General features: G+C 39.3%; 1 long non-coding RNA gene across 3 annotated transcripts in view; it reads left to right on the top strand.

Moving 5' to 3' along the window:
- Positions 1 to 12,522, top strand: part of LOC113600124 (uncharacterized) — a 121,855-nt gene extending 109,333 nt beyond the window's left edge. Inside the window, exons 5-8 of one of the 3 annotated variants that reach the window (XR_008292159.1) lie at positions 4,106 to 4,360; positions 5,213 to 5,384; positions 6,041 to 6,124; positions 12,344 to 12,522. This is a non-coding gene — a long non-coding RNA (uncharacterized LOC113600124). The remainder of the gene's footprint in view (positions 1 to 4,105; positions 4,361 to 5,212; positions 5,385 to 6,040; positions 6,125 to 12,343) is intronic. The other 2 variants (XR_008292158.1, XR_003421078.2) reach the window with 2 other exon arrangements.
- The last annotated feature ends 2,061 nt before the right edge of the window (positions 12,523 to 14,583 follow it).

Genomic DNA, 14,583 nt, shown 5'->3' with positions numbered 1-14,583 from the left:
TTAGTGTCTTCAGAATCTCTGCTAACTTCTAAGCATCACCCTGTAAAAATGAGAAAAATTTATGATGTAGCTTCATATTGCCTGCCTTTTAAAAATATACTATATTTTTCCAGTTGGCATTCTCCTTGTAGTCAGCTTCCAACTCATTCCAAACTTCTCTCTCTCAGCAGAGCTGTAGAGTTGTAGCACTGTAGGATTTGAAAGCTTAAAGGACTTTACACTTTTATTATTTTTTCATTAGCAGATACAGCTAACCTAAAGTTTTACAGCTTGCCCTTTGTCACAGAAATCCCCCTTACAAAGGGAAATTAAATTTAAAACACATATGGGTTACAGATCCTATTATCTTCCTTGCTCTGGACATTGCCCTGTATGTCATTCAAGGAATTTCTCTGCCTGATCAGAAGTAAAATGAAGGGGGGAAAGTGGACAGGAAAATACTTTCCTATTGATTTTAACATCAGGATATGGACATTTCTTGACTAATACATATAGAGATTCCTGGAGGTTTTCTCATGCTGAGACAAGGAATGAGAGGTCCAGCATTACTTGGTGATATATCGGGCATGATTGTCAGAGCTCATGATTCAGAAGAAAAAAGATCTACAATCTGTTTTTCAAGGCTACCCGATTGATTTTTTTGCCTTGCGTGCAATTGAGCTGCGTCAGTAGGTTGAGGAAAGCACACATTCTTGCAAAGTAAGAGATGCCCCATTGGCTTGATTTATCTCCCAAAGAAGAAAAGGGGTAATTTAAATGGTGGATTTTCTTGTCTTATACATGTTCCTGTATCATCAGTGGTATTAGAGTCCAAGAGGATGGCTACAGAATACAGGCTTTGAAGATCTGAGGTTCAATTCTGTCTTGTTTAAGAAGCTGAGCATCCACTTAATAGGTGAAATCAGCTCTCAGGTCCAAAGAAATGAGGGGACAAGATTCCCAGTATTGTTTTCAGGGAGGTTTTCTTTCTATGCACATTGAAAAATAAGAACACTTTTGTTCCCTTGCTATAGAAATTGGGTCCATGTTCCTGTAGATAAATGATGAATTATTTTTCACCTTTTTCTTTCCTGAATTATCAAGTATAGCTACATGGGCACATGCCCTGGATCACCTGGTGACTAGGAGTCACCATTAGGATGAGAAGTAGAATTATTAAAGACTCACTGCATTTTCTTTTCTACATAAATTATATGTAGCATATTGATAATAACAACAGATTACACTTATATTACTAAGGGATATTAGATAGATAGACTACAGATAGATAGGCAGACACTTAATTCCCGCAAAAACCAATGGGATACTATATTTTTCCAAGGTATTGATGAAAAACCTGAGACATGGAGGAATGAAGTATTTGCATGAGGTCACATGACAATTTGATGACTAGCTGGGAGGGAAATCAAGTAGTTTCACATCAGTCTGTGCTCTTTGCCATCACATCAAACTGCCCTTTGTCTGTTTAGAGCAGACATTTATAAATTTGTAGAGTAAGAATCAAAATGGCCAAGGTTTGAGTTTGCTTACCAATTCCAGTTGCACAGTGGTGGCTGCCTGGAGGTCTGGTGGAGAACGGCCTCTGGATGTATCAGGAAAGAGCACAGCAGCCAAACCTGTCAGTGTCACTACCCACATCCCCCTAGCACTCAGTGCTCAGTTCTCACAGGCTGCCAACTCCTTGCTTAGGGACTTTCTATGGCCTAAAGCTTGGCAGGTAGTGTGGGCCAGGCAGGCAGGGTAGGTAGAATGTGCCTGCCCCTTATACTCCTGGAAACGGTCAAGGACTGGCTAGAGTTGATGGAAAATATCCTTGTAGAGGTTCATTTCCAAGCGTGTGCTCTCCTGAAGGTCCGAGTGGGCCTGAGCCCCACCTGCCCATAGAGCTAACCTGTTTATTAACGTGCCAGGTACTGGCTTACTTCAGTTCCCTATCTTGACTCCCTCTTTCCTTACCATGAGATCAACTCCCCGATAAATTTCTTGTACTCAAATCCTTATCTCAGGGTCTCCTTTTGGGGAACACAAACCTAAGACAAATACCATGAGTGATGTTTAACATGGGCACAAACCAGGGAAGTGACTGCTTACTTACCGGGTATTTTGCAGCCCTGAATTAAGTGTTGAGAATAAAAGACTTAGGTGCATGGATGGGCGACATTATGTTGTTATCTGTAAAGTCAGCTAACAATAGCTATCTCACAGGTTTGGGGGAAAGATATACATGATTCTTTTACACGTGCTTTTCTTTCAACAACATCAGATTGTGTGTATAAGTGAAATTGATAAGAAGTGAGATTGATGCATCTGTCCAAGGATTGGCCCACAGAAAATCATTCTTCCTCAAAAAATAATATAAGAGGGGCCCAGCCAATCCTGGCCAATCTCAGTCCTCAGGCCTTCAGGGACAATTCTTACCATCATGAGATGGCTACAATAAATGAAGGTGGATTAAGTTATAACATGAGTTCTAGGTCATTCTGAACGTAAGAGTACTTTTCGAAACGTGAAGCGTTTAGATAGCATATTATCGGCCAAGAACTGTTTCCTGAGTCAGTCCAGTGACAGGAGAAGCAACATACAAAACGTGTTGGGGGGTATTGGGGGTAGGGGGAGAGCTCTGGAAACAAAAAAAAAAAACAACAATAAAATGGGAAAGAGAAGGATCTAAGTTATTTAGCCTCTTTAAGCCTCAGTTTTTCCATCTGTAAAACAGAGATAGCAGGACTCCCAAGGTTGTAGCAAAGCGTAAATGTTAATGCCTGCCAGGTATGTCGTGTTCACTCAAGACACGCAAGCTGTATTACTAATATTATTACTATTTGGCTGAAACTATGTGAACTGGCCTCATATCGTCCACAAGATTATAATGCAGTTTACGCGATTACATCCGTTTATTTGCCGGGATTGCTCTCTAGTCTTTTAATTATGCTCGGGAGTGCCAGAGCTCAACAGTTGGGCTCATTGCTCTGAAGTTCCATTAGCTGTGGCTGCAAATTTACTGTGGAGTAATCCAGGGTGTTTTCTCCGATGGAGGACTGTTGTGAAGTCTATTCATTTCACACTGTTGCTGTGAGACATCTTTGGAGACGGAGACATGGGCTTCTGTTTTAAAGGAAGTTGGCTTTGCAAATTCACCCTCAAGAACTACTGGCAATCAATTAAATTCCATCCTCACTGTGGAATCTGAGGGCACCTGTGGTTGAAACGGCTGCTTTGGGCAGAGCAGAGAGGCTGATGTTTGTCCTGCTGCTTCCTGGAACTCCCTGGCTTCAAATGGTTTTCTTGAAGCAAATAAGAAGAAAGAGACTGAGGGGGAGGCTGGGATTCTAGATGGTCTGCAAAGGCCAAGGTGACCCCCTGCTTTCCAGGATGAGGACAGCACAACTCATGAGATCACCAAGGGAAAAAGCTTTGCTGTAAGACCGCCTGTCACTACTTAGGATCCACGGCCTCTTGGGAGCTGGGCTTGGGTGTCACAGAGCCCTGCTATCTCTCAGTGCTGTGATGTGCAGGAATTTCTTGCAGCAAATATTTTAAGGATGGTTCTCAGGGGTTTCATTTTTAAATGATATTTCTATAAATATATTCATTTTTGTTATATTTTTCAAATTATAGTATAAATTATTTTTGCTGTTCTTTTTCCCTATCACCCTCTCTCTCTACACAATCACATACACATACACACACACACACACACACACGCACACATACACACACCTTTTTATAAAATATAAACATTTGGAAACTAGGAAGAAAAGTGCCTATAATGCCATCACTCTGTAACAGTATTTATTTTTCAGTGTTCACCAGATCTTTTGTACATGAAGTTTTACAAAGTTATAATTATACAAGCACGATCTTTGTATACCCTGATTTTCATAGAACATTGCATCATAGGAATTTGTCATGTTCCCAGACCGAATGCATAGTTTTCAATTTTGTCAGCAGCATAATGTTCCACAAAGTGGATGTCACCACAAATTTCTGCACCATTTCCCCAGTGGTGGACATTTAAGTTCCTTCCAGATTGCTTGTTATTGTAACTATGGCAATGGGCATCTTTCCCCATGTGATTTTTTTTTTCTGTTCTTTGGGCTCTTAGGAAATATGCAATCCATTGGATAATAAGACAGAATTGGATAATAAATGGAAATGAAGATGGATCCAATGAAGGAGACTGAGAAGCAGCGGTCATGAGTTGGGGGAGGGTGGTCTGAGAGTACAGAACCCCAGAAGCTGAGTTATGACACGTTCCATGGACGGAGTGGTTATTTGTGTTAAACACCACTGAGAGGGGAACAGAACAAAGACAGAGAATTGACAGTTGAGAGTTTCAGGTTCTGCAGCAAGCACCAGGGTAAGCAACCATGAGCTTGGGCAGCCAAAGTTCCTACTGTCTGGAACAGCCTGTCTTCTAGGAGACACATGGTCCATAACCATGAAGTAAAGTGTTTAACTGTAACATGAGACAATTGTGGTGATGGAAAGGAACATAGTTCTCTAAGTATATTTAAAAAAAAAAAAGAATCTTGCTTTCACTTGTCATGCAAAGAATTTGATAGACAAAGGAGACAGTAAAAAACAAAGGTCCTGCAGAGGTAGAGAGTGTGACACACGGGAGCCTGGAAGATCAAGGAGCCTGGAGCCTGGAGCCAGACAGAGAGGAGACCATACTAGGTGCGACTGAGGAGTAGGTGGGGGCCAGATTGCATGTAGCCTCATCTACCATATTGAGACCCTTACCCTAGGGAAAGACATGATCAGATGTGTATTTTGAAAAACTGACTGGTTACAGCATGGAAAGAGAATGAAAGGTCGGCTCAGGACACTGTAGTATTTCAGTAGCAGTCATAGAAGATTCTACATAAAGTTAGTGGACACAGAAATTGCCATATATATGTCTCAAAATATCTTCTATGAAGACTAAATCTGAGGCTACTGGTCATTTAACAATATTGTAATGATCATGTAATTGGTGTTACTGGGAAGCATGTAAGCCCTGTGTGTAGAGTGATTTCTTCATGGAAAACATGTTACATACACACAAAAGATTCTTCCTCTCTTCTCAAACTCTGAAGCAACCATCATAGCTCTTTACGAGCTGTTTGCAGCATGTTGATTTGAAGACAGTATTTTTTCTGCCTGTAAGTTTCCATTTAAGTTCCAGAATTTGATAACCCAAATCTGATGTAAACTTTCTCAATTACAGTTCGCTAACCGCAAGGAAATGGTCAGGCTGAAACAGTGATGAGGAATGTTGAGGATGTTCTGCAGGAGATTGATAGAGACTCTTAACAACTTTGACTTCTCAGTTTTCCTTTAACTTAATATTTCACTTTATATTCAGCAAGAAAAAATCAACGGAAATATTAGGACTTGAGGTGGGATGATAGTCCAAACTCTTATCTGTAGCAAATAAGTCAAATGGACTTAAATGAAAAAGGGGATTCGTTGCTAGACAACAGAAAAGTCCCTCAGCAAGCAGGCTTGCCTTTCAGGTGGATTCAGGAGTGTAAACAGTGTCATCCAAACTCAGGCATTCTCCCTCCTCTCAACTCTGTCCTCAGGTGCTTTTGCCATGTGGTCTTCCCTAGATGTGCCAACCTTGTGCCATGCCAGTTTAGCAACCCTAGCAGAAAGAGGACTTCTTCCCAAGAACTATACCCAAGTCCCAGCTGAGGTTATAAACTCATTTGTGAACCAGTAATCGAGGCCAGAGATTAGTGAAGGGCTCCTACACCGGGCCAACTGCCCGGGAGCCAGGAGTGGTATCTTTTCCACCAAAACTTCAGGGCCTGTCTTTGGAAGGGGATGTTTCCCAAATAAAAACAGATAAACTGGGCCTGCAGAAAAGATAGACAAATGTTCGTGGCAGGAGATGGTGAAGTTCAACTTAATAATTTCTACAGAATCTTAGGTGAAGATTTATGATCAGCAAGCATGGGCTTGAAAGGTGTTCTATGTGCTCCTCATATTTTCTCTTAAGGGAATTCATTCATTCATTCATTCATTCATTCCTACCCTACTTTTTCTCCAGAAAGGATTGCAAAGAGCTTACAAGGGTTCCTTCCACATGCAAAGTAGTATGAATTAAAGATTGTGCAAAAGAAGAAAAATGAAGGTAAGAGAAAAAAGTGTTTTGATGATACACAAATGTCCTAGGCAAGCTATTGATCTAGCTGTGGCTCTTTAGAAGTCTAAGAAGGAAGATTTGTCCATTATTCTGTTCACACTGATCATGATTTTAAAGCAATCCCCATAGTCTTCACCATTCCTGGTAACCAGATCAGCCAGGAATTTTTCTTGTAAGATGTGATGACCAGACTCACAAGCAAACAGCACAGAGAGCAGTGGCCCATTTCACAGTGCTAACTCTGCATAAAAACTTCTCATACAATTATGCTCCTTCTCAAGCATAATTCAGTCAAAGCAATTCTGAAGGGACCATTTCTTTTCAAACAATTAGATTTTTTCAGGGGCGCCTGGGTGGCTCAGTTAAGTGACCAACTTCAGCTCAGGTCATGGGTTCGTGGGTTCGAGCCCCACAGCAGGCTCCATGCTGACAGCTCAGAGCCTGGAGCCTGCTTCGATTCTGTGTCTCCCCCTCTCTCTGCCCCTCCCCCATGCGTGCTCTGTCTCTCTCAAAAAGAAATATGTTTTTAAATTTTTTAAATAAATAAATAAATAAATAGGGTTTTTTTCAATGATAGAGTTGTACTAAAGAGGAATTTGACAGTTGTCCTTGAGATGATGAGACATAGGTTCAGAGTACTAGTACTAATAATAGAAGTACAGTAGGAGTAGGTGCTAATAACAATATAATTAGTAACAATTGTGCCAGGTGTGACATATTTATATGTATGGATTATCTCACTGATTCCTCAAAAGAATGCCAGAAAGTCAGGGTACTGTTATCATTGCAATGATGTTTTCTGTTATGCAAATTTGAAATAGAAAGGAAGAATGACTATATGCCCAAAATCTGAAATAATGCCCTTTACATGCATCCCTGTGGGAAAATTAGTTCTGAATCATGCAAATTTTGAAATGTGAGAAATATTCTGGAATTCATCCCTGGTATGAAATGCTATAGGCCTATAATTCTCACATCACAGCTATGAACACTTAGATTTAGTGAGGTCCAACAGCTGTCCAATTAACGAAAGGCTGAGCAGAGATTTGAACCCAGCATTCTAAATTGCCTCCTTCAGGGTTGGTGTTCTGGGGGAGACTATTGATCAAATTCCCTTTTATAAACCCAGAATGTCCTAACACTCATTACATAACAAATTATTTTTTTCATTTTTTTAATGTTTATTTTTGAGAGAGAGAGAGACAGAGCATGAGCAGGGGAGAGGCAGAGAGAGAGACACACACACACAGAATCCGAAGCCGGCTCCAGGCTCCGAGCTGTCAGCACAGAGCACAATGCCAGACTCAAACCCACAAACTATGAGATCACAACCTGAGCTAAAGTTGGACATTCAACTGACTGAGCCACTCAGGGTACCCCCAAATGATTTTTTTTTTGACAGGATCATTAAGCCAGTTGCATTGAAATACATGTGGCATTTTCTTAAAAATATATATTTCACACGTGGTGACAAATAGAACATGGAATGCCTACTACATTCCCATAAAAAACTCTGTACACAATCATGCTCCCTTGCTTTTCAAAATTACCTCCAAAGAGCAGAGAAGACGTACCCATAGCTCATATCCACAGCTATGAGGGTAGGATCTTGTCACCACCAATCATTTTTGCCCAATGGACAATGATGAAAGGGAGCTAGGTACTCCCCTATCTCTGAGTTGTCACTGAAAGGAAAGCCAAACCTTTTGTTCTGGAGTCTTCCAGAACAGATAGAAAGTCTATATGTGTTGAGACTTGAGTAAAAGAAAAGAAAATCTTATGAGACCTAAAACCAGTGAGTGCTAATTTAGGTCACAGAGCAGGGGCCATTCTTAGCCTCTCATTCTAATGTTTTCCTTCATTGCTCATCTTAAAAACCAAAATCAGGCCCAAGACAGAGAAAGGAGTGACCTCTGATTTCAGCCAGGGCCTAAAGCTGTGTTGTTTTTACTCTGCTGATGGGAGAGTGGAGTGTTTGTTTAGAGTCTCCAACCCTGGGTGGTTGGTGTTTTTGTTGTTTTTGTTTGTTTGTTTTTTAGTAACCTCTACAGAAGAAACACTTAAGTCTGAAAAGGGAAATTTATTCCTTCACTGGCCACCACATAGCTGAAACAGCATCTCTCTGCTCACCACTCGATGTCAGTTAAGCGGGAAGGCCATTACACTGTGGTTTGCTGTTGGTGTTTTGTTCTCTTTGCATGCCTGTGTGACCAGCTCAGTCATTTTGACTCAATATATTTCTGCTGCTAAAGCCATTCTTGCTCTGGCAAGTTTGCTGCTACCCAGCAAGAGAACAAATTGAAGGTAATGGAAGAGATGAGAAATAATCATACCCTTGACATTCCGGCTTTTGTCTGACTTTTCTTGGTAATTTATTTGGCTGAGCATTTTGTGGCTGGTCAGAAGTAAAATTATGTCCCAGGTTCTTTTCATCCATCTTCAGGAACATCTGAAGGAAAGCCTTAGTCTTTACTTTGTTCGAGAAGTGATTTTGCTATCCTGATGTATCATGGCCTTGCAAGGCAATTAGTTTAGATAAAGTAAGGTTTGCTCAAAGTTTGAATAGAAAAGGATAGGGGAATTGATTAATTGTTCCAGGAGTATCTCTGCAGCCAAATAAATGTTATGGTCATTTAAAAGCAACAGGCTTGCACCCAGTTTCTCACTCCTGTTGGAGCCTTGCCCAGTAAGCTACTTTAATTAATGACTGATCTCTACTTTCCAAATGGTTTCATGTCTTTGAAATATCCTAAGTCCAACTGCTGAATTTTATGGTTCAAGACAGAAAAGGGAAACAACTTACCCCTTTAAAACCAATCCTTACCCAGAATCACAGGGGAGCATATATAGAGCATCACAATTTTTTAAGTAAACACACATCAGAGAAGAATGGTGGAGACTGCATTTTGTGGAAGATAGGATAATATGGTTCTAAGTTCAATGAAGTTTTGGCCAGATTGATCTGGGTCCAAGTCCCCGTTCTACATTTAATGTTTGACATTGAACAAGCTACTTTCACAGCTATCTGTAAGATGTTCGCCACTATTTCCACTGTTTTTTATGATAATATCTGGCATACAATAACTGCTCAATGAACAATAGCTGTTGTTATCATATCTACTATCATTTTATATATAAAATGTGACTGACTGAAGACACAATGAAAAATTCCCATGTGACCGTAGGTAACATTCGTTCTTTTAATGAGAAGGCATTACTCTGATTATCCCATACACCTCCTGTGTCTGGAATATAGAATCTCTGCAATGCACTGCTTGTGTCCTAACACCCCCAAAGAGCCGGCATAGAAATGGAAACCTGCTCGGTTGGTTTATCTGGTACTGTACTTCTTTCCTGCTCCCTAGAAAATTATTGGCCAATATAAGAACTTGTCATGCAATCATACATATAAGAAAACTGTGACTAGTTACTAGATTTCTCTGGAATTCCCTGATTATTCAATGCAACCCCTCTCAGGACCACTGCATTCTTCTTTCCCCATGCAGACTCTTCCCTTGGAAGTGTGGTTGAGATGCTGCCATATGTTCATTTTGTTTAAACTGGGAGGCAACGGGTTGGATCCTTAGCCCCATAATTCTCGGGAGTAGCCATGGTGCTGAAACATAATGATGACTACTGGCTAGCACTGTAAATGATCTGTTGTATGATTATGTCTGTCTGTGTCATTTGTATGATCTGTCCAACAAAGCTTTGGAATGGGAGGGAGGTGACTAATGGGTAGCCCTATTTTCTGATGGATCACATGAACTTAGGTGGACCTTTGCTTTTGTGGAGACTGTTTTTCTGTCTCAAAGGTAGAGGTGATGATAGTAACTTCTGTCCATGACCTGTCACCATGACCCTGAAGTAATCACAGATGTCTTCATCTCCTCAAAAATTAGTTGCATGGTTCTAGCCATTACTGCCTTTCTTAGTAGTTTTCAGATTCAAATGGACACTCCATGACATTTTTGGATGAGTTTTCAAATGTTTCTATGGTTGTCAATAAATTCATGTTCAGTTGAGTTGAAACAAAATATTATGACTCATCAGGACTCCACTTGCTCTCACACATTATCTTCGATCTACTTCATTTCTTGAGAGTCGTTTTTAGTCCATGAGCATTTCTTCTCCTCCTGGCATTCTTTTCCATTAAGTACTGAAAAGATGGGGCGCCTGGGTGGCTCAGTTGGTTAAGCGTCTGACTTCAGCTCAGGTCATGATCTTGCGATTCATGAGTTCTAGCTCCACTTCAGGCTCTGTGCTGACTGCTCAGAGCCTGGAGCCTGCTTCAGATTCTGTGTCTCCCTCTCTCTCTCTCTGCCCCTACCCTACTCATGCTCTGTTTCTCTCTCTCTCTCTCTCTCTCTCTCTCTCTCTCTCTCTCTCTCTCTCTCAAAAATAAATAAAAACATTAAAAAAAATTTTTTTAAGTACTGAAAAGATGACTTTGGGCCACGATGAAAGATAGCGCTGATTGCTATAGTAATTTCTGTTCATTTCTTTAACTTTGCCAATTAATTTTTAGCTCCCAGAGAATATTTTCTAGATAACATTAGGTGGTCCTGGCAGGTATGCTGAAAGCTAAAAACTTCCATGACCTAAAATGTCTTTGAAGATTTTACTTAATGGTGTTTTCTTTTTCTTCTTTTTTTTCTTTTTTTCTTCACAGCCTAAGATGGAGTAATGAAGTTTATATTTTCATGCTATTTTTTGTATCTCTTACCTTAAGCCAGCTTGAAAACACTCCATGATCATTATTTTTAAAGCTCACAGTCTTTACAATCAAGCAGACTTAGTGTGAAATCTCAGCTCTGCCATTTTCTTTCTTTGATTGACTAACTGCCTCAACCTCTCAAGAACTAATAATTCCTGGTTTGGCCACTCTGGAAAACAGTATGGAGGTTCCTCAAGAAGTTAAAAATAGAACTACCTTATGACCCAGCCGTTACACTGCTATATATTTGCACAAAGGATACAAAAATACAGATTTGAAGGGGTACATGCACCCCGATGTTTATAGCAGCATTATCACCAATAGCCAAACTATGGAGAGAGCCTAAATTTGCATTGACTGATGAATGGATAAAGAAGATGTGGTATATATATATATACACACACACACACACACACACACACACACACCCATACCTAGATTAGTTTTAGTTCTCAAAAGTCCATATATATGATACATAATGGATAATAATATATTCATAATATACATATAATATCGGTATATATAATAATATATACATTATATATAACGGAATATAATTCAGTCATCAAAAAGAATGAAATCTTGCCATTTGCAATGACATGGATGGAGTTAGAGTGTGTCATGCTAAGAAAAATAAGTCAGTCAGAGAAAGACAAACACCATATGGTTTCACTCATATGTGGAATTTAAGAAACAAAACAAATGAACATATGGGATGGGGGAAATATTATGATGAGCACTGGGTATCGTGTATAAGTGATGAATCACTGAATTCTACTTCTGAAACCAATGTTGGTCTGTATGTTGACTAACTAGAATTTAAATAACAATTTTTTAAAGTACTAATAATTCCTTCAACTAAGAGCTGTCCTCAAAAATAAATAAAGCACCAGATATAAAATGCACAGCACCTTGTAAGTGATCAACTTACAGTTTCTTGAAAAACTTTTCTTGGTAAATGTTGAAGGTATTTGACTGAATTGATATCTGTAGCTTTTAAGAGGTTGCTTAGAACATGAAATTAAATGATTGCATTTTTTAGCATCAGACTTTCTTAATTCTCTAATTTTATTTTAGGAAAAATTTGTTTTACTTTTCAGGGAAAAGGCACTTTAGAAAGCTTTCATATCTTTAACAGTCATTCTGAAAACTTTGTATTGAATTTCCCTGAAAACATACATGTGTTTAAAATTTGAAAAGAAGGGGAGAATATTTGGCAATAGTGTGTTTAGAGATTTGATCAAAACCCCAAATATTTTGAAACCTAATGCAACCCATACCTAGATTATTTTTACTTCTCAAAAGTCCAGTAATTTAATCTCTTAATCAAACCTCTTGAAGTTTCCATTTCTAACTAAATGAAATGATAATAAATAATGAGCCAAAAAAATAAAGTGCACCCATTTAAGGGGCAAATGTGGGAAATTTGATGGGAAATGAATGTGAGTTTAAATAAAGTGAAAATATCATTTCTCTCCCTTGATTTTCAGCTCCAAGTAAATGAGGGACTGAGTAGGAGCCAGCCTAAGTTCCTTGGATTGAGTTCTTCAGTGTGGAGTTCTTCATCCATGGCAAGTAGACTACATTTGTTCAGGGATAAAGGGAGACTTGGGGAATTTAAAGTCTGTTAACCTGACCATGACTGCCTATGCTGGCATAAACTCTCCTCCCAGAGACTGGTCTATTTTATTTCATGCTACCATTATTTCTTCCTTACATGGTCTGAAAAAATGTAATCTGAATAATGTGTGGAGTAATTGATTTGCCTGATTGAGTTAGCTAGCGGTGATGATGGAAAAGTGTATTGTGTGTCACTCCCTGGTCAGGTAAGACATAATCCCCATCCTGAAGAAAACTGCAATGTTGCAGGGTGACAAGCAATATTTTAATAGGGAGTGCACAACAAAGCACAGCAATTAAACAATGGCTGTTATGAGATAATGGAGCGGCTCAATTCAGTAGGGAGAGCACAGAGTGGCAATCACAAGAATTGGGTTTTCATCTGAGTTCTATCACCAATTAGCTCAATCGATTTGGATACATTGTCTTTTTTTCTCTCTCTCTCTCTTCTGTCACCCATTTTGAAAATGGATAACCAGAGGAGAAAAAGACCAGGGAACTTCTAAAATTTTTCCAAGTATTTTCTATCTGTCTCTTTATATATTACCTATATGTATTTCTTTTTCTTGATGGAAAGAATTCTCTGGTAGTTCAGGAAATCAGTGAACGGGATTGAAACTCCTCAAAAGATGGGCTGATAAGAAAGGGAAAATGTGCAGATGTATCTTGCTAACAGGGAACCAGTCTTCTCAGTTTGTCAGTTTTGATCCTCACCATGGCAATCACTATCCTCATAGACATGGCACAAATGAATTGGGACTAATGAAGTCATGTTGCCCTTAAAGGAAACACAGTGCACCACCTTCCACATCACTCCAGGTAGTGGTTTTCACCCAACTCATTCACTAATCTTACTTACCACGAAACAAGACCCTAGATGGAGAGACAATGTTGTTTGCAATATCTGCCCCTCAAGACTCTTCATTTTTCTGAGGCAAACAGAAGTTTATCCATGGGGTCATGTGTTACTTTTTTTATTGCCTTTTTGATGGAGTATAGCAGACATACTGAAAAGAGCACAAATCATAAATGGATACTCCAATGAATTTCATAAAGTGTGCACATCCATGCAACCAGCACCTAGATAAAACCAGGGACCTGAATTTCCCCTCAGGTCCCTCCAGGTCACTGACCTCCACTCTTTATCCAGACTTCTGTCATCAGCGATTTTTGTTTTCTGTTTGCGAAGTTCCTGTAAACAGAGTCACGCAGTATGTACTCTTTTGTATCCGCAATCTTTCTCTCATTATGATGTTTGTGAATTTCATTCATGCTGTTGCATGTAGCAATAGTTTGCTATGGGCATGGGTACAAGTTTCAGGTAGTGTGTACCTTGAAATGAAACTGATGGGTCCTAGGGTTCAGCTTTAGTAACTACTGACCAACCAGTCTTCCAAAGACAAATGTTAGCATGGCTATGGAATGGCTACACGTGTCGCACGCTGCTGGTGGGAGGTAGACCACTTGCTCCATGTATGTGCTATTTCAGTAGGGATGCTGTGGTATTGCATCATAATGTTAATTTGCATTTCTCTGATGACGGAAGAAGTGGAACACCTTTTCATATGTGTATTAGTCCTCTCTGAAGTGTCTAGATGTATCTTTGACCCATTATGCCCCACACCACTGGGTTAGATAATTTTCCTAGTTGACTTGTGGGAGCTCCTGATATAGTCTCCTTTGTCAGAAAAATGCATTGTAAATATCTTCTTTCACTCTCTCACTTGCCTTTTTATGTTTTCATTGGTGTCTTTTGATCAACAGAATTTCTTAATTTTAATGTAATATGATCAATATTTTTTTCCTTTTGCTTGATGGTTAGTGGCCTTATGTTCAAATTAAAAATTCTTTGACTAACGCCAGATCACATTATATTCTCTCATGTTTACACTTTCAATCTATCTGGGATTGATTTTTGTGTATTGTATCAGATAAAGGTCAGATTCATTTTTTTCTACATGTATTTCCAGTTGACCTATTAATTGAAAAGACCATTCTTTCCCCATTACACTAAAGTTTCACCTTTGTCACAAATCAGTCTGTTCCTATATTCTTATTCCAGTCCATTGCTCTATTTGTCTATGTCTACGCCAGTGGTATTCTGCATTAA

The sequence above is a fragment of the Acinonyx jubatus genome, chromosome D2 (assembly GCF_027475565.1).
Source record: "Acinonyx jubatus isolate Ajub_Pintada_27869175 chromosome D2, VMU_Ajub_asm_v1.0, whole genome shotgun sequence".
In the NCBI taxonomy this organism is placed as follows: Eukaryota; Metazoa; Chordata; class Mammalia; order Carnivora; family Felidae; genus Acinonyx; species Acinonyx jubatus.
Note: the sequence above shows the minus strand (reverse complement) of the source record. Positions and strands in the feature narration are given on the sequence as shown.